This window comes from Zingiber officinale, unplaced genomic scaffold, assembly GCF_018446385.1.
Source record: "Zingiber officinale cultivar Zhangliang unplaced genomic scaffold, Zo_v1.1 ctg131, whole genome shotgun sequence".
In the NCBI taxonomy this organism is placed as follows: domain Eukaryota; kingdom Viridiplantae; phylum Streptophyta; class Magnoliopsida; order Zingiberales; family Zingiberaceae; genus Zingiber; species Zingiber officinale.
Genome location: NW_024589827.1, coordinates 556,913 through 583,995, shown reverse-complemented (window position 1 = coordinate 583,995; position 27,083 = coordinate 556,913). Strand labels below are relative to the sequence as shown.

General features: G+C 44.8%; 1 pseudogene; it reads left to right on the top strand.

Moving 5' to 3' along the window:
- The first annotated feature begins 2,071 nt into the window (after window positions 1–2,071).
- Window positions 2,072–25,250, top strand: LOC122036030 (annotated as a pseudogene).
- Window positions 25,251–27,083: the final 1,833 nt, after the last annotated feature.

Genomic DNA, 27,083 nt, shown 5'->3' with positions numbered 1-27,083 from the left:
TCCTTATTTGTAGATTGAAAGAGATTTTAATTTTTAGAGATAACTTTCTTTTTAATCCACATGTTTAAAAGAAAGATTTTAATTTAATTTCCTTTTTATAAACCAATCATGAAGGGATAAAATTATTGGAGAAATTTTTATAAATTTCTAGAAACAAATTAGGAAGTTTTAAATTTTGTTTTAATTAAAACTTTCCTTGATTTGTGGATTGTAGGTGGCCGGCCAAATAAGTTGGAAAAAGGAAATTAATTTTTAATTAATTTTTTCTTTTTCATGGCAAAAGAATTAAGGAAGGTTTTATTAATTTTTCCTTTTTTGCCAAGACCAAGGATTATAAAAGAGAGGGTAGAGGAGGCTTCAAGGGGTACAACCTCTATTATTTTCTCCCTCTTTTCTTCCTTGGTGTTGTGGCCGGCCAACCTCTCTTCCTCTCTTCCTCTTGGTGGTGGCCGAACCTTCTCTATTGGCATGGAGCTCTTGTGGTGGCCGGATACTACTTGGAGAAGAAGAAGAAGAAGGAGAGAAAGCTTGTATCCCTTGGAGCTTGGTTGGTGTTTTGTTCTTCGTCCTTGGTGAAGCTTCTTTGTGTTGGCCGAACCTAGCTAGGAGGAGAAGAAGGTGCTTGGTGGTTTCTCATCTCGGAAGATCGTTGCCCACACAACGTCCGAGGTTAGAAGAGGAATACGGTAGAAGATCAAGAGGTCTTTCTAAAAGGTATAACTAGTAATTTTTGTTTCCGCATCATACTAGTTATTTTTGGAAATAATACTAAATACAAGAGGCATACGATTCTAGAGTTTCGAATTTGTTTTCGATATAGTGTTCTTTTGTTTTTCTTTCCCTTGTGATTTGATTGTTCTTTTCGGTTAACCTAAAGTTATTTTAGGAAATTAAATATTAGCTTTCCATAAAAGGTTTTGTCTAGTCGGTGGTGGTTGCTCCCATATCCAAGAAGGCCATGTGCCTCGCCACGTCAGTACTGGGAACCAATTATGGAAATTAATATTTAATGGAATTAATAACTTAAGGTGATTTGGGTCGAACGTGTTAAGTTCCGCAGGAGACCCAAGCCAAAACCTAAAAGAACGAATAGATTAAGTTTTGGATCAAACGTGTTAAGTTCCGCAGGCGATCCAAAATTTAATTTAAAAGAACACATGGTAGCTAGGAAAAGGTTCAGACCTTTGTACAAAATTTTTGTACAGTGGAACCTCTAGGTTTTCCGAGTAGCAACCAACAACTCGTATCCCATACGCAGCCCGGCCAAACGGCTCGGGGTCTTCGGGTTCGAGCCCGTGGCTCGGCTATAAACCTCCCGGCCGAACGGCTCGGGGGCCTTCGGGTTCGAGCCCGTGGCTCGGCTATAAACCTCCCGGCCGAACGGCTCGGGGGCCTTAGGGTTCGAGCCCGTGGCTCGGCTATAAACCTCCCGGCCGAACGGCTCGGGGGCCTTCGGGTTCGAGCCCGTGGCTCGGCTATAAACCTCCCGGCCGAACGGCTCGGGGGCCTTCGGGTTCGAGCCTGTGGCTCGGATATAAACCTCCCGGCCGAACGGCTCGGGGGTCTTCGGGTTCGAGCCTGTGGCTCGGATATAAACCTCCCGGCCGAACGGCTCGGGGGCCTTGGCTCGAAGAACTACAAATCACATGACTAACCGAGAACAGATAACGGAAAGACTGACCTAGGTCATGAGGATAGCAGAACTCTTCGGCGTCGTCCATCTTCACGTTCCAGATCAGGCGCGTTCCCACAGACGGCGCCATTTTGTTCCTGTCTGGAAGCTGAGAAAACGAACCTGCCGGTATGACGTGTCTGGAAGGTTGACCGCATCCCCATGACCCGGTCGATGATCTGTCCGCTGCGTTGACCAGGTCGTCTGAAGTCCTCCTCCGGTCAACTGTACCTGTATCCAGCGACCGGGTCGCCCCGGCCTCTGGTACCTCGGTGCTCGAGGCGAATCCCACAGACATACAAGCGATCACATAAAATAGAGCAGTAAAATAAGTAATTAGTATGAGTGCAATGAAGGTACGAGAACGTACCCTGGCCCGGGGGGGGCGCCCTCGGATGGATGGGTGAGCTGGTCGGATACAGATCGAGTCGTCGCGGCTCTGCCGGATGGACGTATCATCATAGCAGTAATACAAATAGCAAAGAATCACGGCTCGATGGCCGGAAAACACAACGGATGGACAGAAACACCGCTGAGGGCCGGATCTACGACAAAAGCAGTGGAGACAACAAATGTACAACCATCGGAGCCGACTGTCGGGACGCCGGAGTCGGCTGTAGGACTACCGGAAGAGGCGGTAGAGGCTGGGACAGGAGACAACAGTCGCTATACAGTGGTAAACGCGGAAAGAGGCGGCGGCAGCCGCTGCAGACGGCGGCTGGCGCTAGAAGAGGCGACTGCTGGCCACTGTGGTGGTCGCAGGCGGCGGCTCCGGCTACTAGAGGCAGCAACGATGACTACATGAGGCGACAGCTGTGCTCCGATGCGCTGTCGGTGTGGAAAAGAGAGACGAGGACGAAGAGAGCACGAGGTTCGGCTGCTGGCCGTCGCGAGGGCTGCGGTCTGTTCGTGGAGGTTTGTCGGCGAGGAAGGAGAGGGATGGTCCAAGGAGCTGGAGGTCGGCGCCGCGAGGAGGAGGTGAGAGGCGACGATAGCCGGTGCCGGCGTCAGCGAGTAGCATCAGACGGAGAGGAAGAAAAGCCCCCCCCCTTTTCTTTGTGTTGGCGGCGGTCTCCCCGTTTCTCCCTGGCGGCGGCATCCCCAAAAACACGAGCCCTCCTCCCCCTTTTTCTCCCTCACGTCCTTGCCTTAATTCCCCAAAGAAACCTAAACATCCCCCTTACAAAAATGCCATTCTTTTTCCTCTTAATTACCTTTGACCTCTTCACATATCCGGATCATAAACCATCAAGAACAGATAAGTTAAATTTGGAATCAATGATGTTAAGTTTCGTCTGCGATTCCTAATTTAACTTCTAAAGAACACAATAGGTTATTTAGGAAAAGGTTTGACACTTGTATAAAATTTTTGTACGGTGGAACCGGTACGACCTTCCTAGGACTAACCAACACTATGCACATCTGCTTAGTAGATTTCCAAGATACTGCTCATCCACCGATCGTGAATACATATCCACTAGTGGATTTGGAGTCTTTTGTATCTGATATCCAATTAGCATCACAATATCCCTCCAAGATCGCAGGATACTTTTCGTAATGTAATCCGTAGTTCATAGTATATTTTCAATATGTAAGAACTCGCATTAGTGCTTTCCAATGGGTGTCGTTTGGATTGTTTATAAAATGACTCAGTTTGTTGACCACACAGGCAATATCTGGACGTGTGTAGTTTGTGAGATACATCAAACTACCATTTATTCGAAAATATTCTAATTGCGATATGGGCTCACCTTGATTTTTTGCTAAGTGTTGACTTAGATCTATAGGAGTTTTTACAGTAAAGAGATCGTATGCATTGAATTTTTTCAATACTGACTCTACATAATGGGATTGTGTTAAAACTATCCCATCGGATGTCCTGAGAAATTTAATTCCCAATATGACATCTGCTAGACCCATATCTTTCATATCGAAATTATTGGTCAACACTTTCTTAGTACTCACGATTACATCATGATTATTTCCCATTATGAGCATGTCGTCTATGTATAGACAGACGATTACATAACTTTCAGGTGTGCTTTTGACATAAATGCATTTGTCACATTCATTTATTCTGAATTCGTTTGACAACATTTTTTTTCAAATTTTTCGTGTCATTGTTTTGGCGTGCTTGTTTAAGTCCGTACAATGACTTAACAAGTCGACACACCTTTCCCTCATTTCCAGGAGCTACGAACCCCTTGGGTTGCTCCATGTAAATTTTTCTTCCAACTCACCATTTAAGAACGCAGTTTTAACATCCATTTGGTGTATTTCAAGGTAATATAATGCTGCAATGACTATCAACACTCATATGGACGTAATCCTTATTATCGGTGAGTAGGTGTATTGAAGTAATCAAGGTCTTTCTTTTACTTGTACCCTTTGGCTACAAGTCTAGCCTTATACTTATAAATTAATCCATCAGCTTTATACTTACGTTTTAGTATCTGATCCGGTGGTAAGGACGGGGGACCCTCATGGGCGGAGGGTCAAAGGAACGTGAAGCTCAACCCCATGTTCGCGCCGAACATGAGCATGCTGAGCCGAACGGAAGCATGCCGGGCCGAACGGAAGCATGCCGAGCCGAACGGAAGCATGCCGAGCCGAACGGAAGGATGCCGGGCCGAACGGAAGCATGCCGAGCCGAACGGAAGCATGCCGAGCCGAACGGAAGGATGTCGGGCCGAGCGGAAGCATGCTGAGCCGAACGGAAGCATGCCGAGCCGAACGGAAGGATGCCGGGCCGAACGAAAGCATGCCGGGTCGAACGGAAGGATGCCGAGCCGAACGGAAGCATGCTGAGCTGAACGGAAGCATGCCGGGCCGAACGGAAGGATGGCAGGCCGAACGGAAGCATGCTGAGCCGAACGGAAGCATGCCGGGCCGAACAGAAGGATGCCGAGGCCGAACGGAAGCATGTCGGGCCGAACGGAAGCATGCCGAGCCGAACGGAAGCATGCCGAGCAGTTTGCCCGCTCGGCCAGGATGTCAGGCTATGAGAGCCGAGCATGCGACGACCCTGAACCTTCCCGGATGGGCGAACACCTACGCCAGATCAAAGGCGAATGTTCTGGCTGAGCGGCTTGATGGTTGATCCGGGAAGAGGAAGTCAAAAGGTATGGGACAGTAGGGACGTCATCTTAGTAACTCCTGTTGCTGACAATAGGCATGTTCGATGACTAGGCCATACTCCGTATCGTACAACAAAGGATTCTGCTGTCCCATCAAAGAGACGCTCAGACTGTAGCAGTATGGCGTCAAACATGCTCTTCTGACAAGCCCACGCTGCGGTATGGTATAGGACACGTGTGCACCTCGGTTTGTATGCACCAAGCTCCCGTAGCCCTATATAAGGGTCCTCACACTTCGCCGGAGGTACGCATTCTCGGATATTCGGAGCCACTTCTTTGCTGTCCGCTTGCCTGACTTGAGCGTCGGAGGGTCGTCGCCAGGAACCCCTTCCCGGCCCGACTTCTTTGCAGGTTCGCCGGAGCGCCGTCCGACCGGCCGAAGATCTACGTCAACGACAAGGAGAGAACCACGTGCCCAGCGTCCGTTGACTCAGCGATTCGGACAGGATCAATTTGGCGCCGTCTGTGGGAACGCACCTGCATCCGAGCGGAAGAGATGGGCGAAGCTGGACGACCGCACACCATGATGCTCTCCCAGGAGGAGCTCGACGCTCTAATCGAGGTAAGAGCAGCCAAGCTCGTGGAGCAACAGAAACAAAAGACGCAAGCCGAGCACCTAAAGCAACAGGCGACGTCAGCATCCGCAGGCCGAGCGGCAGCAGAGTTCCGACCGGAGAATATCTCAACATGGGGCCGAGATGAAGAGCCGGTCGGCATTCAAGGGGAAGCACCACTTGCCCCGATCCCTTTTCACCGAGCTGGGTGAGAGGTACGCCGATGTAATTCATTTTATGTATAGTTGCCCACGTCCTTGTAATGTAGGAAGTAAAAAAGATTTTAAAGGATGGTTAATGTGTCCGCCGGGCGGCTGTGTCAAAGTTAGCCTTTAAGGCCGTCGAGCTCCGACGTTAAATATCGAGAGACGAGCCGGCGTCTATAAACTGCCGAGCGGAAGATCGTCGAGCGCCGACGTTAAATATCGAGAGATGAGCCGGCTTCTATAAATCATCCGAGCGAAAGACCGTCGAGCTCCGACGTTAAATATCGAGAGACGAGCCGGCGTTTATAAACAGCCGAGCGGAAGACCGTCGAGCTCCGACGTTAAAAATCGAAAGACGAGCCGGCGTCTATAAACTTCCGAGCGGAAGACCGTCGAGCTCCGACGTTAAAAATCGAGAGACGAGCCGGCGTCTATAAACTTCCGAGCGGAAGACCGTCGAGCTCCGACGTTAAAAATCGAGAGACGAGCCGGCGTCTATAAACTTCCGAGCGGAAGATCGTCGAGCTCCGACGTTAAAAATCGAGAGACAAGTCGGCGTCTATAAACTTCCGAGCGGAAGACCGTCGAGCTCCGACGTTAAATATCGAGAGACGAGCCGGCGTCTATAAACTGCCGAGCGGAAGACAGTCGAGCGCCGACGTTAAATATCGAGAGACGAGCCGGCGTCTATAAATCATCCGAGTGGAAGACCGTCGAGCTCCGACGTTAAATATCGAGAGACAAGTCGGCGTCTATAAACTTCCGAGCTGAAGACCGTCGAGCTCCGATGTTAAATATCGAGAGACAAGCCGGCGTCTATAAACTCCCGAGCGAAAGACCGTCGAGCTCCGACGTTAAATATCGAGAGACGAGCCAGCGTCTATAAACTCCCGAGCGGAAGACCGTCGAGCTCCGACGTTAAAAATCGGGTCGCACCGGCGACTATAAACCCTCCGGCCAGAAGAAGACCCGAGCGGACCAGATATTCAAAACACTTGTAGAAATCCCTTGCAAAACGCAAGAGAGGTGGGATGAGCGGTGATTAACGAGGAGAAGCGGAGGATGATTTTTGGATGCGCCGCTAGGCACTACGGGCATCCAGTCAGTCGGACTATGCGCCTCCTTCGACTAGACTTGAAGGGGAGGCATATGATCCGGTGGTAAGGACGGGGGACCCTCATGGGCGGAGGGTCAAAGGCACGTGAAGTTCAACCCCAAGTTCGCACCGAACATAAGCTTGCTGAGCCGAACGGAAGCATGCCGGGCCGAACGAAAGCATGCCGAGCCGAACGGAAGGATGTCGGGCCGAACGGAAGCATGCCGAGCCGAACAGAAGCATGTCGGGCCGAGCGGAAGCATGCTTAGCCGAACGGAAGCATGCCGAGCCGAACAGAAGGATGCCGGGCTGAACGGAAGGATGCCGGGCCGAACGGAAGGATGCCGGGCCGAACGGAAGCATGCCGAGCCGAACGGAAGCATGCCGAGCCGAACGGAAGTATGTCGGGCCGAACGGAAGCATGCCGAGCTGAACGGAAGCATGCCGGGCCGAACGGAAGGATGGCAGGCCGAACGGAAGGATGGCAGGCCGAACGGAAGCATGCTGAGCCGAACGGAAGCATGCCGGGCCAAACGGAAGGATGCCGGGGCCGAACGAAAGCATGCTGGGCCGAACGGAAGCATGCCGAGCCGAACGGAAGCATGCCGAGCAGTTTTCCCGCTCGGCCAGGATGTCAGGCTATGAGAGCCGAGCATGCGACGACCCTGAACCTTCCCGGATGGGCGAACACCTACGCCAGATCAAAGGCGAATGTTCTGGCTGAGCGGCTTGATGGTTGATCCGGGAAGAGGAAGTCAAAAGGTATGGGACAGTAGGGGCGTCATCTTAGTAACTCCTGTTGCTGACAATAGGCATGTTCGATGACTAGGCCATACTCCGTATCGTACGACAAAGGATTCTGCTATCCCATCAAAGAGACGCTCAGAGTATAGCAGTATGGCGTCAGACATGCTCTTCTGACAAGCCCATGCTCGGTATGGTATAGGACACGTGTGCACCTCGGTTTGTATGCACCAAGCTCCCGTAGCCCTATATAAGGGTCCTCACACTTCGCCGGAGGTACGCATTCTCGGATATTCGGAGCCACTTCTTTGCTGTCCGCTTGCCTGATTTGAGCGTCGGAGGGTCGTCGCCGGGAACCCCTTCCCGGCCCGACTTATTTGCAGGTTCGCCGGAGCGCCGTTCGACCGGCCGAAGATCTACATCAACAACAAGGAGAGCACCACGTGCCCAGCGTCCGTTGACGCAGCGATTCGGACAGGATCAGTATCCATTTACGACCTAATGGTTTAGTACCAAAAGAAAGGTCTACTAATTCCCAAGTATGGTTATTCACGATGGATTTGATTTCATTATTAACAACTTCCTTCCATAGTGGGGCGTCGGGACCAGAGAGAGCTTCACTTAATGTTCTTGGGTCCATTTTCGACATAAAAGTCATGATGTCTAGCCCGAACGATTTCTCAACTCTAGCTCATTTGCTCTAACGTGGCTCTTCACTTTGATTGTCAATAGTCCTTTTATGACAACTAACTTCAGAAACGTCATTTTCGTTAGAACTTCCATTGTTATCACTTTGAACGTTTTCCTTCTTATTTGGGAACACGTCTTCAAAAAATATTGCATTCTGAGATTCTATGGTTGTACCCACATGAATATCAGGAATGTCTGACTTATAAACTATGAAACGATATGCACTATTGTTTTGGACATATCCGACAAATATCGCTGATCCGGTGGTAAGGACGGGAGACCCTCAAGGGCGGAGGGTCAAAGGCACGTGAAGTTCAACCCTAAGTTCACGCCGAACATAAGCATGCTGAGTCGAACGGAAGTATACCGGGCTGAACGGAAGCATGCCGAGCCGAACGGAAGCATGCCGAGCCGAACGGAAGGATGTCGGGCCGAGCGGAAGCATGCCGAGCCGAACGGAAGGATGCCGGGCCGAACGGAAGCATGCCGAGCCGAACGGAAGGATGCCGGGCCGAACGGAAGCATGCCGGGCCGAACGGAAGCATGCTGAGCCGAACGGAAGCATGCAGGGCCGAACGGAAGGATGGCAGGCCGAACGGAAGCATGCTGAGCCGAACGGAAGCATGCCGGGCCGAACGGAAGGATGCCGGGGCCGAACGGAAGCATGCCGGGCCGAACGGAAGCATGCCGAGCCGAACGGAAGCATGCCGAGCATTTTGCCCGCTCGGCCAGGATGTCAGGCTATGAGAGCCGAGCATGCGACGACCCTGAACCTTCCCGGATGGGCGAACACCTACGCTAGATCAAAGGCGAATGTTCTGGCTGAGCGGCTTGATGGTTGATCCGGGAAGAGGAAGTCAAAAGGTATGGGACAGTAGGGACGTCATCTTAGTAACTCCTGTTGCTGACAATAGGCATGTTCGATGACTAGGCCATACTCCGTATCGTACGACAAAGGATTCTGTTGTCCCATCAAAGAGATGCTCAGACTGTAGCAGTATGGCGTCAGACATGCTCTTCTGACAAGCCCATGCTGCGGTATGGTAAAGGACACGTGTGCACCTCGGTTTGTATGCACCAAGCTCCCGTAGCCCTATATAAGGGTCCTCACACTTCGCCGGAGGTACGCATTCTTGGATATTCGGAGCCACTTCTTTGCTGTCGGCTTGCCTGACTTGAGCGTCGGAGGGTCGTCGCCGGGAACCCCTTCCCGGCCCGACTTCTTTGCAGGTTCGCCGGAGCGTCGTCCGACCGGCCGAAGATCTACGTCAACGACAAGGAGAGCACCACGTGCCCAGCGTCCGTTGACTCAGCGATTCGGACAGGATCAATTTGGCGCCGTCTGTGGGAACGCACCTGCATCCGAGCGGAAGAGATGGGCGAAGCTGGACGACCGCACACCATGATGCTCTCCCAGGAGGAGCTCGACGCTCTAATCGAGGTAAGAGCAGCCAAGCTCGTGGAGCAACAGAAACAAAAGACGCAAGCCGAGCGCCTAAAGCAACAGGCGACGTCAGCATCCGCAGGCCGAGCGGCAGCAGAGTTCCGACCGGAGAATATCTCAACATGGGGCCGAGATGAAGAGTCGGTCGGCATTCAAGGGGAAGCACCACTTGCCCCGATCCCTTTTCACCGAGCTGGGTGAGAGGTACGCCGATGTAATTCATTTTATGTATAGTTGCCCACGTCCTTGTAATGCAGGAAGTAAAAAAGATTTTAAAGGATGGTTAATGTGTCCGCCGGGCGGCTGTGTCAAAGTTAGCCTTTAAGGCCGTCGAGCTCCGACGTTAAATATCGAGAGACGAGCCGGCGTCTATAAACTGCCGAGCGGAAGATGGTCGAGCGCCGACGTTAAATATCGAGAGACGAGCCGACGTCTATAAATCATCCGAGCGGAAGACCGTCGAGCTCTGATGTTATCGAGAGACGAGCCGGCGTCTATAAACAGCCGAGCGGAAGACCGTCGAGCTCCGACGTTAAAAATCGAGAGACGAGCCGACGTCTATAAACTTCCGAGCGGAAGACCGTCGAGCTCCGACGTTAAAAATCGAGAGACGAGCCGGCGTCTATAAACTTCCGAGCGGAAGACCGTCGAGCTCCGATGTTAAAAATCGAGAGACAAGCCGGCGTCTATAAACTTCCGAGCGGAAGACCGTCGAGCTCCGACTTTAAATATCGAGAGACGAGCCAGCGTCTATAAACTGCCGAGCGGAAGACCGTCGAGCGCCGACGTTAAATATCGAGAGACGAGCCGGTGTCTATAAATCATCCGAGCGGAAGACCGTCGAGCTCCGACGTTAAATATCGAGAGACGAGCCGGCGTCTATAAACTTCCGAGCGGAAGACCGTCGAGCTCCGACGTTAAATATCGAGAGATGAGCCGGCGTCTATAAACTCCCGAGCGGAAGACCGTCGAGCTCCGACGTTAAATATCGAGAGACGAGCCGGCATCTATAAACTCCCGAGCGGAAGACCGTCGAACTCCGACGTTAAAAATCGGGTCACGCCGGCGACTATAAACCCTCCGGCCAGATGAAGACCCGAGCGGACCAGATATTCAAAACACTTGTAGAAATCCCTTGCAAAACGCAAGAGAGGTGGGATGAGCAGTGATTAACGAGGAGAAGCGGAGGATGATTTCTTGGATGCGCCGCTAGGCACTACGGGCGTCCAGTCAGTCGGACTATGCGCCTCCTTCGACTAGACTTGAAGGGGAGGCATGCGATCCGGTGGTAAGGACGGGGGACCCTCATGGGCGGAGGGTCAAAGGCACGTGAAGTTCAACCCCAAGTTCGCGCCGAACATAAGCATGCTGAGCCGAACGGAAGCATGCCGGGTCGAACGGAAGCATGCCGAGCCGAACGGAAGGATGTCGGGCCGAACGGAAGCATGTCGAGCCGAACGGAAGGATGCCGGGCCGAGCGGAAGCATGCTGAGCCGAACGGAAGCATGCCGAGCCGAACGGAAGGATGCCGGGCCGAACGGAAGCATGTCGGGCCGAACGGAAGCATGCCGAGCCGAACGGAAGGATGCCGGGCCGAACGGAAGCATGCCGAGCCGAACGGAAGCATGCCGGGCCGAACGGAAGGATGGCGGGCCGAATGGAAGGATGCTGAGCCGAACGGAAGCATGCCGGGCCGAACGGAAGGATGCCGGGGCCGAACGGAAGCATGCCGGGCCGAACGAAAGCATGCCGAGCCGAACGGAAGCATGCCGAGTAGTTTGCCCGCTCGGCCAGGATGTCAGGCTATGAGAGCCGAGCATGCGACGACCCTGAACCTTCCCGGATGGGCGAACACCTACGCCAGATCAAAGGCGAATGTTCTGGCTGAGCGGCTTGATGGTTGATCCGGGAAGAGGAAGTCAAAAGGTATGTGACAGTAGGGACGTCATCTTAGTAACTCCTGTTGCTGATAATAGACATGTTCGATGACTAGGCCATACTCTGTATCGTACGACAAAGGATTCTGCTGTCCCATCAAAGAGACGCTCAGACTGTAGCAGTATGGCGTCAGACATGCTCTTCTGACAAGCCCATGCTGCGGTATGGTATAGGACACGTGTGCACCTCGGTTTGTATGCACCAAGCTCCCGTAGCCCTATATAAGGGTCCTCACACTTCGCCGGAGGTACGCATTCTCGGATATTCGGAGCCACTTCTTTGCTGTCCGCTTGCCTGACTTGAGCGTCGGAGGGTCATTGCCGGGAACCCCTTCCCGGCCCGACTTCTTTGCAGGTTCGCCGGAGCGCCGTCCGACCGGCAATCAACAGAACCTCGTGCAATCATCGATAAAAGTAATGAAGTACTTTTTACCTCCTCTAGTTTGCATGAATTTTAAGTCACATAGATCACTATGTACTAATTCTAGAGGAGTCGTCGACCTTTCCACTGAATGAAAAGATAGTCTCGTTATTTTCACTTCCACGCACACTTCACATTTTTGTGTTTCATCAACATCAATGTTTGGTAATAAATTTAGTTTGACGAGATGTTTCAGAGTATTATTATTGACATGCCCAAGCCGATCATGCCATAAATTGAAACACTTAATAACATAGATGGAAGTTTTTATTTTATTACCATCAAAATCACAGTGTACGGTCATTACAACCATCTTGAACAAACTTTGTTCCAAATACCCCTTTCCTACGAAGACACTGTTCTTCGTAAGTATAAATTTGTTGGACTGGAACACTAGTTTGAATTCGACTTTAACAAGTGCCGGTCCAGAAACTAAGTTCTTCCTGATGTTAGGAATATGGAGCACATCAATGAGAGTTAGCTCCTTCCCAGACATCATTTTTAGAACTACTTTTCCGAGTCCAACAATCGGAGACATCATGGAATTGCCCATATATAGCTTTCTTCCACTTATCATGGTGTACTTGGAGAACATTGCCTTGTCAGAATAGACGTGGCGGGTCGCTCCAGTATCGATCGACCACTGCTTCGGGTTGTCCACCATGTTGGCTTCAAACACGATCACAGTGAGATCCATGGTGCTGAGATCTATGTCAGCAGAAGTTGCGACCTGGTTCGTAACATTCTTCTGACTCTTAGTTGTGTTCTTCGGGCGTCAGCAGTCCTTGGACATGTGTCCTGACTTTCCACAGTTATAGCACGTGCCCTTGAACTTCTTGCCTTGAGCCTTCTGTTTCAGTTGTTTCGGCTTCTTGGCTTTTGGTTCCGTCAGGTTGGATATCTCGTCGACTGCCCGCTTCGTTCCTCTAGATCTTTTCATGATGGAAGGAATTTCTTGATTACCGTAGCAACCTTTTTATAATATTTACTCCGACGCTTCAAATCAAGCCTTCCTCTTCTAGGCCAGATTAGAATTTGACGCTCCAGATCGCATCTACTTGCGATCTATCCTCATTTTTGATCCGACGGTTACCATCTGTTCGCCCAATCCAGTCATTGCTCTTTACACAGTCACGTGCCACATAGGCACTGCCTCGTCACCGCCCCATGGCGTCACCCAACCATGCCACATGTAAAGTGCGCCAACAAAGCGCCCATTACGCAGGTGGCGGGTTCGCAGGTGCGAGGGGTAGAGAGCACCTGTGCTTTTGTATTAACAACATTAATACAACAACACATATAAGGAAATGGTGGCTCTCACCGGTGAATGATGTGGGACTAAAACCCATTTTTTTTCCTTAATATTAATTTGAGCACATCTTTGAATAATTAATTTCTCATTCACCCGTAAGCGGTTTTGAGCAAATTAATAATCCAGATTTATTTACGCGAAACGTAGATTTCGATTTTGAAGTCAAACTTAACTTTCAACGATCGATGACACCAAGATTTTGATTTGCAAAATCGTATCCAACAAAATATTAGTTTTACTCCCTAATTATTTTTTTTTCAGAAAATAGCAATACCTTTTTTAAGGACACATTAATTATATTGTTTCCCAAAAAAAAACCTATATCTCCCAAAGAATCATTCTTAACTATATCTATTGTTCTCTCTCTGCAACAAATCTTTTGTTTGTTGAATAACACTAAATTTTTAGAGCATAAATTAACATTTACATGCATCCCAATTCCCAAATGTCTATAACTTAAGTACTTCTAAATCATTTTCGCTTAACTATCCGATCCTTTTATCTCTCAAACCAACTATTTGCTTTACAGTGAAAATTTAATAATGTTGAAACTTATTTATTTATTTATTTATTAAACTTATTCAAACTTATTTATTAGGAATCTTACCAAGTTCGAGCTTAAGTTTTTTTATCAAGCTTAACTAATAGTATTATCGCTCTTTTTAATTTAGATTAAACTTATATTATTCTTTTATTTTTTTAATATATATTATGAATAATTTAAAATTATAAATTTTCTAAATGATTATATTTTATTTTCTTAAAAAACTATAATTTATTATTTATCCCGAAAAAGAATGAGACGATGATTTACTTAATCTAAATAAATGATAAAAAAATATTGGAAATGTGGGAGAAAAAGGGCGACCATAAATTAAACAGGAAGAAATTGAAACAATTCGATGTAGACTAGGCATGTGGACAGAGATGGCTCTACGCGACCGCCATAAAATCCAAAAGTCCCCCCCTTTTCCATTCCATATATAATCTTCGAGCTCGGTCGATCGAATGCGAGCTTTCTTTGCGAATCTCTCTTCTGGCTGGTACATATCGCCGCTTTTGAGGATTTTTGGAGATGAAGCAGACGTGCGAGCTCTGCTGCGGCGAGGCGGTGGTGTTCTGCGAGGCGGCGGCGGCCTTTCTCTGCTGGACCTGCGACGCGTCGGTCCACGGCGCCAACTTCTTGGTCGCTCGCCGCCTCCGCCGGGTTGCCTGCGCGAGCTGCGACGCCCTCTGCCCCGCCAACCACGTCCTTGATCGCGTGCGGCGCCTCTGCGATTCGTGCTCCCCCTACCAGGACGCGGAGGAGGGCTGGGCCAAGTGCGCGTAAAACGATTCCAGCCACATGTTTTGTACTTTTTTTTTATAATTTAACCGTCAATTTCGAATAGTAGACTTGTGATGGTTTTTGTAAAGATTTATCGTCCTTGAAGTTTGTGGTTAAACTTTAATAAATAAAAGAAAAATGGTTCAAGTTGATCAAATTAGATTTGTATATTTCATACCATATGTTTGATTGAGACACAGTATCATTAAAAAAATTATAATTGCGTGGTCCAGAAAAATTACATTTTATTTTATCTAGGGGAGAGTAAAATAAAATACTCTGATAATAAAATTTGGATAACAGAATCTTAAAATGCCTTAATTATTAATGTTTGTAGCTTTAAATTTATTTAATTTTGGTAAAAATGGACCGATTCGAACCGGGCCGAGAGTCCCGACCAGGATTGGGGCGGGCTTCGTCATCTATCTTGACGTCGGCAGTCAAAGCTCCCGCTACGTATAAAACCCAACACCCAAACCTAAACCTAGTGATTCGCATCTGGGCGGGTTTGCTAATCTCGGCAGCCCAAAACCCTGCCCTCTTCCTTCTTCCCCTCTCGCCCCATTCTCGTGCATCCCTGCGAAGAAGAGCGACGAGAAGAGCTACGAGACGAATCCATCCTCTACCTCACGATTTCTTTGGGCAAAAACATGTGTTTTTTTTTCTTCGAATTGCTTGCTCGTGATCCTTGAAAACCCTATGTCGTTCTGACACAGTAGTATAGCATGGTAGCGATGGCCGCGGAGGCTCCCTGATGGAAAGCGTTTTCCCTCGTCCACCTGTCCTCTCAAGCTCTTGTATTTCCATTTCTCATACCAAATTAAAACGGTTGAAAATTTGACGGCAAGAATAGATTCTTGAGGACATTTTCGTTTTTCAGTGGCATGGGCATGTCTAGACCAATTATGGCAATTTTGATCTCCTGTTATCTTGATCATTTTAGGATAGATAATTGTGAGGTTATCGAATAATTTGACACATCGAAAACTAAATATTGATGTTTGTGGTTTTTACGGAGAATTAGTTCTTTTCAGTTTAGGCCTTAATATTGTGTATTTGCTTCATCACCTAATCTTAGTCCTATTAGCACGTACCTTCGTCTTCAGTACATGGATTGGATGACAACGACTTGTTCTGTTGAAAGATCATGTATGTTACGCACTTGTAGCATATTGTGATTAATGTCCAGTTAATTGTACAATGAGATCAAAGGAGAATTTTTCTCCCTTTTATTATTATAATTGTTGACCCATGAGAAAACTTATATTCGCAATTTATTGTTCTAGATGTACCCATCACACTGACAGTGCTTCAAAATGCTTAGTGATAAAGCTCTTTTATTCTTTGCAAAACAATTTCATGTAGGGAAGTACTGCTAAACTGGGAACAATTATTTAACACTAGTATCAATATCAAAGTGACGTGCTTAGCTTCTGCAGTTTCGTAGTTATCTATTATAGAAAAGGCCAATCATTTGGTTAGAAGAATGAATTCTTCTTATGTACCGAGAGGTCAGAAATTGAATTAGACCAAACATACCAATAATGGGCTAATCCTTTGTAAGGACATGCAAAGAGATAAGGGCATGCTACCAGGTTTTTAAGGAGTTGGCTCTGAATTATCCATATATAGTGATACAATACCAAAATGTGGTAATAAACATTTATTTTCTGTCTTCATGCTCACTCAACAAAATCCCTAGCATCTGAGTTGAAGTAAGTGGGAGATAATTCATTTTTTGAGTGTTTCTTTTTATCATTATGTTGGTTGATTCCATACTTCTGAAGTTGAGCTTAGTTAGCTGTCTGTCCATATTTACTTCATGATTTTTGGAAAGTGGATGCTTATTGTACATGGTCAACTTGATTTGGCCTTAGGTTATATTTCCGAGTTCTCCTTTTTGTTGGGACCGAAAATGGAGCTAAAGGGGGGGGGGGGTGAATATCTCGGCGCGGCTCCTCTTGCTTGACGTTGCTTGTTTCTTCAAAGATATGCAGCGGAAATACAAAGAAACACAATACACAACGCTAACAATAGGATTTACTTGGTATCCACCTCACAAGAGGTGACTAATCAAAGGATCCACGCACTCACACACCCTCCACTATGAAAAACACTCCTTTTTGGTAACTACCAAAGGCGGAAAAGCCCTACAACACTCTCAGTACAAGAAGAAGGAAAGGGAAATACAGAATAAGCAAAAGCTTACGAGATATGCACAATAAATCCTAACCCTAGCTTCTTCCTGGCCTCTTGACTTAGAAAACCTCCAAGAACCTTCAAGATATGGCGTGAGAATTGTGAAGTCGCTGTGAAGATCTGTGCTCGCTGGAGAAGAAGGTCGTGAGTTTTGGTCGAGAGCTATCGAAGAAATCGCACGCCACTAGCTAAATACGACGCCAATGGTCGGATCCCAATCGATTGGATTGCTCCCAATCGATTGGGGAGGCTTTGGATCGATCGGCTGATCGATTCAGAGCGCCTCTGTACTCTTAGGAATTGCCTGGATCGATCGACTGATCGATCCAGGGCTTATCGCGTGAAAGCCACACCTCCTAATCGATCCACTGATCGATTGGAGGCTCCAAATTGATCGGTCGATCGATTGGGAGGCTCTCTATTTGCACGACGCTTATCCCCAATCGATCCACTAATCGATTGGAAGAAAGCTTGTCGCGGGGACTCACCCAATCGATCGACCGATTTTGACACAAACTACTCTTCCAAGAGTAACCAATTGAGTTAAGGCATAAATTGCCTTTAATCCCTTAAGAAACTACCAAAATATCAACTTGGTAGTTCTTATTATTATCCCAATTGTGCCAATTTAATTTAGAAACACAATTTCTCAAGGTTTGGCACATTTTACTCTTACAAGAGTAACCATTTGTCCTTTTCATTTTCAAAAGTTAATAATAACCTTGAAAATGCCCTCCAAGTGTCAACTTCATCATGATTAGGTTAACTACCCTTTCAATTTGAGTTGACACTCTCTAACCCATCTAAGGGGTAGAGAAAATGCTCCTAGGAACCCAAAACCTATTGGTGCTCCTTGGATGCTCTAGGTATTCACTAGGGATAACTTCTCTAGATACCTTCCTAATGACCTTGCTAGGCTTTTTAAGGGCCTTGGTCACATTTTCTAGGTCAACCCTAGGGATTGCTTCCCTTGTGGCATTCTTTGTGACTTTCTTAGACTTATCAGAAGTTTTAGTCACATTTGTTGCAAAAATACTCTTAGGGATAACCTCCCTAGTCCTTTTGACTTGACCATTTGACCTAGGGTTGGTTTCATAATTATATGGAACCATATGGTAAGAAGGCACATTCCTTTTTATTTTAGGTTTGTATCCCAAACTTCTATGGCCCTTGGATGACCTTTGTTGTCCTAAACCTAGGCTTTTCTCATTTTGCCCTTTTAGGATGTTTTCCATCCTTTTTAGGGTCTTTTCCATTTTATCAAGTCTTGACCTCAAGACTTGATTTTCTTTCCATAAATCCTTAGTTTTTGATTTATCATTAAGTCCATGAGTGTTTCTATTTCTAGGCTTATAACTATGGTCATTAGAGTTATTGCCTAAATTCTTATCTACCTTCCTAACCCTAGGTGTGGCAGTTTTAGCATGAAGAGCCATATGATTTCCCTTAATGCTATCATGCTTCCTATGTTTATGGTAAATAGCATTAAAATGATATAAATTAGAACTAGCATGCTTTTTACCATTATTTAAAGTGGTAGGCTAAATAAATGATACCTTTCGTTTTATCTTGGAGGCTCCCCCTTGATTTGTGCTTCCTTCTTGAGCCTTGACCACTTTCTTCCCCTTGGGACATTGACTTCTATAATGTCTCTTTTGGTTGCACAAAAAGCACACAATGTGCTCCTTGCTCTTCTTTGTTGAGAGAGCGGTCTCTTTGGGCTTCTCCTTACCCTTTGGTGTCACTTGGCTCTTTTTCTTGACCAATTTAGGGCATTTGCTCTTGTAATGCCCATGCTCCCTACACTCAAAACATATAATATGATTTTTATTATTAATTAAACTAGTTATACCTTCATGTGTAGGGATAACACTTAATCCTCCTTTTGATCCAGAGGTAGATGCTTCCTCTTGATCTAATAATGATGCTCCTCCAATAGATTCGACTCGACTTGTGGAGGTGGAAGCTTCTTCATACTCTTCTTCTCTTGACCCGGATGTGGAGACTTCTCCTTTTTCTTGATCCGGTGTCATCGAAAATTGCAATTCGAACCGGGCCGGAGAGCTTTGGTCGAAAATTGAATTAGACCAAACATACCAGTAATGGGCTAATCCTTTGTAAGCACATGCAAAGAGATAAAGGCATGTTACCAGCTTTTTAAGGAGTTGGCTCTGAATTATCCATATATAGTGATACAATACCAAAATGTGGTAATAAACATTTATTTTCTGTCTTCATGCTCACTCAACAAAATCCCTAGCATCTGAGTTGAAGTAAGTGGGAGATAATTCATTTTTTGAGTATTTCTTTTCATCATTATGTTAGTTGATTCCATACTTCTGAAGTTGAGCTTAGTTAGCTGCCTGTCCATATTTACTTCATGATTTTTGGAAAGTGGATGCTTGTTGTACATGGTCAACTTGATTTGGCCTTAGGTTATATTTCTGAGTTAGTCCTTTTTTGGGGTGATAATCATGGATTTTTTAATTCACATTCCTTTCATTGCAATATCTTGTGTTAACTTGTAAAATCAGCGGGTTCTTGGAACTTAATGGGTGTAACAGGTTAGTAGATTTGGTAAGATCCTTTTTGTCTTCTTGTGTCATTCTTTCAAACACAGTATATTTTGATGTTTTTATTTTGATATTCAGCTTTTGTTCAAGGATAATTGCCACTCAAATCAGGAATCACAGAAGAGAATGACTAGCAATCCACAATCTTCAGGGCACAGGTATTGTGTGCCTATTGTGTGCCTTGATGTCTCTCTAGTATTTTATTTTGTTTCATTTTTCTCAATATTACATCATGATAATTAGGTCACATGCCATTTTATAGCCCCTAAGACCTCCAGTAGTGGGTTCTGCTGGTCCACCACTAAATTTTGGTGCCTCCATGCCTGTACAGGTAAGTCTGCTTCATTTTTTTTTACATTTTTTTCCCTTTATTTTTTTATTTTAACTGTGATCAAGTTGTCATGTGAATATTGTAGTACAGGACAATGGTTCCAGCCCCACAATTTGTCCCAGCTGCCTCTCAGCAATTCAGGCCTATCCCCCCAAAGAATGCCAGCGCCAAATATTGCCATGCCTGTTGGCCAAACTCAAATGCCTCATTTTTCTCAATCAACACAGCAATTGCCTCCAATACCAGGCCAACCAGGTCAAGTGCCACCATCATCCCAAGCAATTCCAATGTCATATGTTCAAGCAAGTAGACCTATCTCATCTGGGCCGCTACCACCTCAACAAAATGCTCAAGTGCCAAACAATGTGCCTAATCTTCCAAGTGCAACAGTGCCTCTTTCTTCATCATACACGGTAAGGCTCCAAAGCTACAAAGAAAAGCTAGCATACCTTCATATTGATCGACTGTTTGATGTTACAGTATTGGATTGCAGTTTGCAACATCTTATGTTCAGGCACCAAATACCATAAATGCTCCAGTTCAGTATCAACCAGCAACACAGGTGACCCCTTCGAGGACACAAACCTGGGCAACACCTGGAACTCAGAGTGTACCTCTTGTTGCACCTTGCCATCAACAGCAACCTTTGGCTACCTCTGTGACTGTTCCAGTAAGATTTTTTTTAAAATTTTTTTTTGCATTTGTTAATTCTTCTTAGATGAAAATTTTGTAGTCTCCTGGCTTAACCTTCTATATCTGATGAAAAAAGGCACAAACTGTACAATCAAATTCTACAGAACAGAGCTCTTCTGACTGACAAGAGCACACTGCTATTGACGGAAAAAGGTGTCAATTGAATAATTATGCTTATTTTATGTTTTCTTTTCATGAAGTTACTATTTCTATTTATGATTGCTATTGCTACTTAAATTAAAGTAATTCAGAGTTAAATTACTTTCATCAATGTATGTCAATGTTCCACTAAAATGTCAGTGGTGTGTTATGTCTCATATTAGTACATGGTATTCTTTGTCCTTTCATTAATTTTGTACATTATTTCCTTTTGTTATGTTTCATTTGTTTTGATAGTAAATGAGGGTTTGTAACTGATATATCCCTTTTTTTGGCTTTACTGGAATCTGTCAACGTTGAGTCTGATTGGACATGGGAGCAGGTAATATTTTTTCTTTCTTTCTTTTTTTTTTTTTTTTCATTTCTTTGTTTCAAATTTTATGTAAAGAGTCAGGAGATGCCTTTATACTTTTATAGTACATTTGTTGACATGTGGTTTTATTGTTCCAATTTGTAGGCAATGAGGATTATCATCAACGACAAAAGATATAGTGCTTTGAAAACTCTTGGAGAAAGAAAACAAGCATTTAATGAGGTAAACTTTTGTATAAAGTTTTATTCGTGAATTTTGATATTGGAAATGGTTTATCATGTTATGGTGCGATATTTTAGTCTGCCATTCTGTATTTGACTGAGTTTGTATTCCAAAATGTCATTTGGCTGCTTATCAGAGTTGTCTTCTTGTACAGTATTTGGGTCAAAGGAAAAAAACAAGAGACTGAGGAGAAGCGGATCAAACAGAAGAAAGCACGGGAAGATTTTACAAGAATGTTAGAAGTAAATATTGTAAATGTGGCTCCCTTTGCTCTTAATCATTCAATTTACATTGTTTTTTTTTTGTAGGAATGCAAGGAACTGACATCACAGACTCGATGGTGGGTTGTATTTGATATTTTCATGTTATTAACAATTTTAAAATATTTTACCTTTTAAACCAGATGGATTCCATGGGAGTCTTATTTTATTGCTTTGTAGGACTTATGTTTGCTTTTGATGTTTTGTCAGCAATTTATACTTAAATGGTTGTCAATTTATGCAGAAAGGCTATATCCATATTTGAGGACGATGAACGTTTCAGTGCTGTTGAGCGTCCAAGAGAGCGTGAGGATCTATTTGAAAATTATTTAGTGGAGCTTCAAAAGAAGGTTGGAAATTTGTTTCACGGCCACAAGTAGTGATTTCTACTTGAAATTATACCAATTCATTTCTTGTATCTCATTCCATGTGTTCATGCTTTCTCCTGAAATAACTAGTCAATTGCTTGTCTTATCCCTGAAATGACTTTCTGCTGCCCTATTTGCTTCATGATTATGACTGTGACATTATGATAATGCATTACTTGATACCTTAGTGGGACACGGATTTATTGGGAATCTACCTATAAATTTGAGGAATTTGGGCTGTCAATTGTTTGTTATTGCAATAAGAGCATGTAATTATAGCAAGGGGTGTACTATGAATGATTTATTGGTGGTAGCAAAAATAATTGGTGCACCATGATGAAACACAAGGGATTTCTTTCTCTGAGTGTTGGTACTGTCTTTCATATGTAGTGTTGTGATATTTTTATTCATGTTTTACTATGTTCTTTTTGCAGTATCATGAAGAGAAAATTCAAATTAAAGATGCAATGAAGATTGGAAAAGTAATCCGTTTGTATTCTATTTATATTTGTTTTCAGCTTGTACAGGTCCCTAATGATATTATTAACTTCATCCAGATTACTTTGACTTTGTCATGGACATTCGAGGACTTCAAAAATAGTATTGCAGATATTGATATCCAGAAAGGAGTGTCTGAGATAAGCTTGAAAGTAGTTTCCATATTTCATTTTTTTATCTATTTATTTTAATATTTTCTCTTTTAAAAAAAATTTAACATTGAGATGATGTTCTACAAATACGGACCTAAGAAAACATGATAGCTGGAACTTCTGTAGACTAGCATTACTCTTACTTTCAGGAACTCTTTCTTTTCGAATCATGCATCCTCTCTGCTCTTTTCTATATGCAATACCTCTCCTCCAGTGGGGAAGCAATGCTTTATAGTGCAAACACATGGTTTTTCTTTTCCTTTCAAAATCTAGTTTGCTATGCTTCTGGTAGTTCAAGAGCTAAGGTCTTTTCTAACCTAACTGAGATTGCAAGCGTCTGCTTTCATTTAGTTTGTCTTTGGTTGGGTATTTCATATCAATTTTTAGTACTGATATCATGTGGACAGCATGTTTCAGAACTCTTGTTTCCTATATGTAAGGAGCCTTTTTACAGCCTTGAAATCTTTTCTTCCAGAGAAATCTTGTATGGGTTGCTTATATCTGATGGCATGAAGAAATTTTTCTCATACTGAAATACATACAAACTAATGGAAGTCCAACTGTTTGCAAAATTGCAAGAATTCATGAGGCAATGAGTGGAAAAAAACCTCAATTTCTTCTTTCAAAATACTTTTAAATTTTTTACTTGTAATTTTCCTAATGGTCCTTTTTCCTTAAATGTACCTGTGATTTGCAAACCAAATTTTAACCATAGGTTTGTTTGGCATTTTAGTTTCACACTTGGCTATGATGACTTTATAACAATTCATATTTACATGGTTCCATGTGGTATTTCCAAAAAATGTTTGCAAAATTTGAAGAATTCATGAGACAATGAGTGGGAAAAATTCAGAATTTATTAGAAAAATTACTTCAGTTTTACTTGTAACTCTCCCAATGATACCTTTCCTTAAATGTATCTGGTATTCACAAACCAATTTTTAGCCAAAGGTTTCTTAGGCATCTTAGTTTCACACATTCACCATGATGCTTTGTAACAATTTGTACTTAACATGGTTCCATGTAAAGTTACCAATGAAGATTTTTTTGCACAATAATAGTAATTATAATATGGTTCATTTTGTAAGCTAGTATTTACATACCATGTGAAGCTTTTCGATATATGTAGCTCATTTATGATGAATTACTCGAAAGGCTTAGGGAGAAAGAGGAAAAAGAGGCTAAAAAGCGCCAACGTCTTGCAGATTATTTCTCTGATCTGTTATATTCAATCGAGGTAGATATTTCACTAACCTTTTGGTGGATTTTATCTTTTGTGTCAAGTAGTCCCATTTAACTTTTTTCACTGTAGGAAATTACTGCATCTTCCAAGTGGGAGGAGTGCATATCGCTAATTGAAGAGAGCCAGAATTATAGGTAGTGGCAATCTCATTGTTCATGTATATATTTTTTCCCCTACTAGCATAAATATTTGATTTCTTTTTGTCATAAGGTCAATTTGTGATGACAATTTTGCAAAAGAGATTTTTGAGGGTTATATTGCTCATTTGCAAGAAAAAATGAAAGAAAAAGAGCGGAGGGAAGAAGAAAAGGTAATAAAGTTTCTTTTCTTCATTACCTAATCTTAGTCCTATTAGCGCATACCTTCGTGTTCAGTACAATGATTGGATGACAACGACTTGTTCTATTGAAAGATCATGTATGTTACACACTTGTAGCATATTGCGATTAATGTCCAGTTAATTGTACAATGAGATCAAAGGAGAATTTTTCTCCCTTTTATTATTATAATTGTTGACCCATGGGAAAACTTGTATTCACAATTTTTTGTTCTAGATGTACCCATCACATTGACAGTGCTTCAAAATGCTTAGTGATAAAGCTCTTTTATTCTTTGTGAAACAATTTCATGTAGGGAAGTACTGCTAAACTGGGAACAATTATTTAACACTAGTATCAATATCAAAGTGATGTGCTTAGCTTCTGCAGTTTCGTAGTTATCTATTATAGAAAAGGCCAATCATTTGGTTAGAAGAATGAATTCTTCTTATGTACCGAGAGGCCAGAAATTGAATTAAACCAAGCATACCAGTAATCGGCTAATCCTTTGTAAGGACATGCAAAGAGATAAAGGCATGTTACCAGGTTTTTAAGGAGTTAGCTCTGAATTATCCATATATAGTGATACAATACCAAAATGTGGTAATAGACATTTATTTTCTGTCTTCATGCTCACTCAACAAAACCCCTAGCATCTGAGTTGAAATAAGTGAGAAATAATTCATTTTTTGAGTGTTTCTTTTCATCATTATGTTGGTTGATTCCATACTTATGAAGTTGAGCTTAGTTAGCTGCCTATCCATATTTACTCTATGATTTTTGAAAAAGTGGATGCTTGTTGTACATGGTCAACTTGATTTGGGCCTTAGGTTATATTTCCGAGTTAGTCCTTTTTTGGGGTGATAATCATGGATTTTTTAATTCACATTACTTTCATTGCATACCTTGTGTTAACTTGTAAAATCAGCAGGTTGTTGGAACTTAATGGGTGTAACAACTTAGTAGATTTGGTAGGAACCTTTTGGTCTTCTTGTGTCATTTTTTCAAACAGGGTAGATTTTGATGTTTTTATTTTGATATTCAGTTTTTGTTCAAGGATAATTGCCATTCAAATAAGGAATCACAGAAGAGAATGACTAGCAATCCACAATCTTCAGGGGCACAGGTGTAGGTGTAACGGAGGCCAGCAAGAGGGGGGATGAATTGATTTTGAAAAATAAAAACTATACCCTCCTCGGAATTTTCAACTCACAAAGTGCAATAGCAATAATCAAATATCAGAAGTAAAGAAACAGAACTGAAAAGGAAATCAGAAGTTAACCTGGTTACAACCAAGAGGGTTATTAATCCAGGGCGATGAAAAGTACACTCGAAAACGTCTCCTTCTCTGAATGCGGAGAAGCCTTTTACACTTTGGAAGCTTAGAATTATTGTTAGGAAAGACTACACAGTTGATTGCTTGAGTTGTTGTTTCTTTCTTAGCTCCAGGGGCCTTTATATAGCTCCTAAAAAATCTATCCCGAGGGTCCAAGGCGCCTCCAACTCGATGTATCGGATAGAACTCTATCCGCTGCGAACGGTCACATTTGACCAGGCTGAAGGCGCCTCAAAGCAGGTCTGAGGCGCCTCTTGAGGCGCCTCAGACTAGGCTTGAGGCGCCTCCAACATTGGTTGAAGGCGCCTCGAGCAGTCTTCTCAACTCTATTCTTCTTTGGTTTGACTTCCAAGGCTCCGTTTGTTTGGGTGATTGCGGCCAACCGAAATAGGGATCACCCGAATCCAATTTTTCGGCCTTCTCCTCGAGCAGGCTTCCGTCTATCTTCTCGTCCCTCGAACGCCGTGCACGTTCTTCTCGTCCACCAGAGTACTCTTCCGCAACTCTCTCGTCCTTCGGACGCACCGAGCCCATCGGCTCCCTTCCCGTGCCGTCCTTCTCGCTATCTATGTCTTCCGCTCGACTTCCTGCGCTCTAAGCTCCTGCACACTCAGACACAGGGATCAAACACAAAGCAGGACCTAACCAACTTCGTTGATCACATCAAAACACATACGGGGACCAACAATCTCCCCATGCCGGTCCCCATGCCGGTCGGCCGGGCGTATATTATCCGAGGCATCGGCTCGATGTCGAAGTCCCCGTGCTGATCGGCCGGGCGTATATTATCCGAGCCACCGGCTCGATGTCGAAGACCCCGTGCCGATCGGTCGGACGTATATTATCTGATTTGCAAGCTCATTGTTGAAGACCGTTGAGCGGTGACGTTAAATTCTAGAGTCGAACCGGTCACTATAAAAACCCCGGCTTGAAGACCATCGAGCGGCGACGTTAAACTCTAGAGTCGAACCGGCGACTAAAAAAACCCCGGTTTGAATACCGTCGAGCGGCGACGTTAAACTCTAGAGTCGAACCGACGACTATAAAAACCCCGGCTTGAAGACCGTCGAGCAGCGACGTTAAACTCTAGAGTCGAACCGGCGACTATAAAAACCTCGGTTTGAAGACCGTAGAGCGGCGACGTTAAACTCTAGAGTCGAACCGGTGACTATAAAAACCCCGGCTTGAAGACTGTCGAGCGGCGACGTTAAACTCTAGTGTCGAACCGGCGACTATAAAAACCCCGGCTTGAAGACCGTCTAGCGGCGACGTTAAACTCCTGTCTTCACATACCAGCCTATCGGATATTCTTTCTCCCCCGTTTGGGATCGAGCTTATCAGATATTTTATCTCCCCCGCTCGGGGTCGAGCGTATCAGATATTTCATCTCCCCCGTTCGAGGTAGAGCGACCGTCACTGGTCTTGGACCAGATTCAGTTATTTCATCTCCCCCGTTCGGGGTTGAGCTTATCAGATCTTCTATCTCCCCCGTTCGGGGTCGAGTAGTCTTCACTGGTCTCGGACCAGTTTCAGTTATTTCATCTCCCCCATTCGGGGTCGAGCGACCGTCACTGGTCTCGGACCAGCTTCAGTTATTTCATCTCCCCCGTTCGGGGTTGTGCTTATCAGATCTTCTATCTCCGTCGTTCGGGGTCGAGCGGGCTTCACTGGTCTCGGACCAGCTTCAGTTATTTCATCTCCCCCGTTCGGGGTTGAGCTTATCAGATCTTCTATCTCCTTCGTTCGGGGTCGAGCGGCCTTCATTGGTCTCGGACCAGCTTTAGTTATTTCATTTCCCCCGTTCAGGGTCGAGTAGTCTTCACTGGTGTCGGACTAGCTTCAGTTATTTCATCTCCCCTGTTCGGGGTCTAGCGACCGT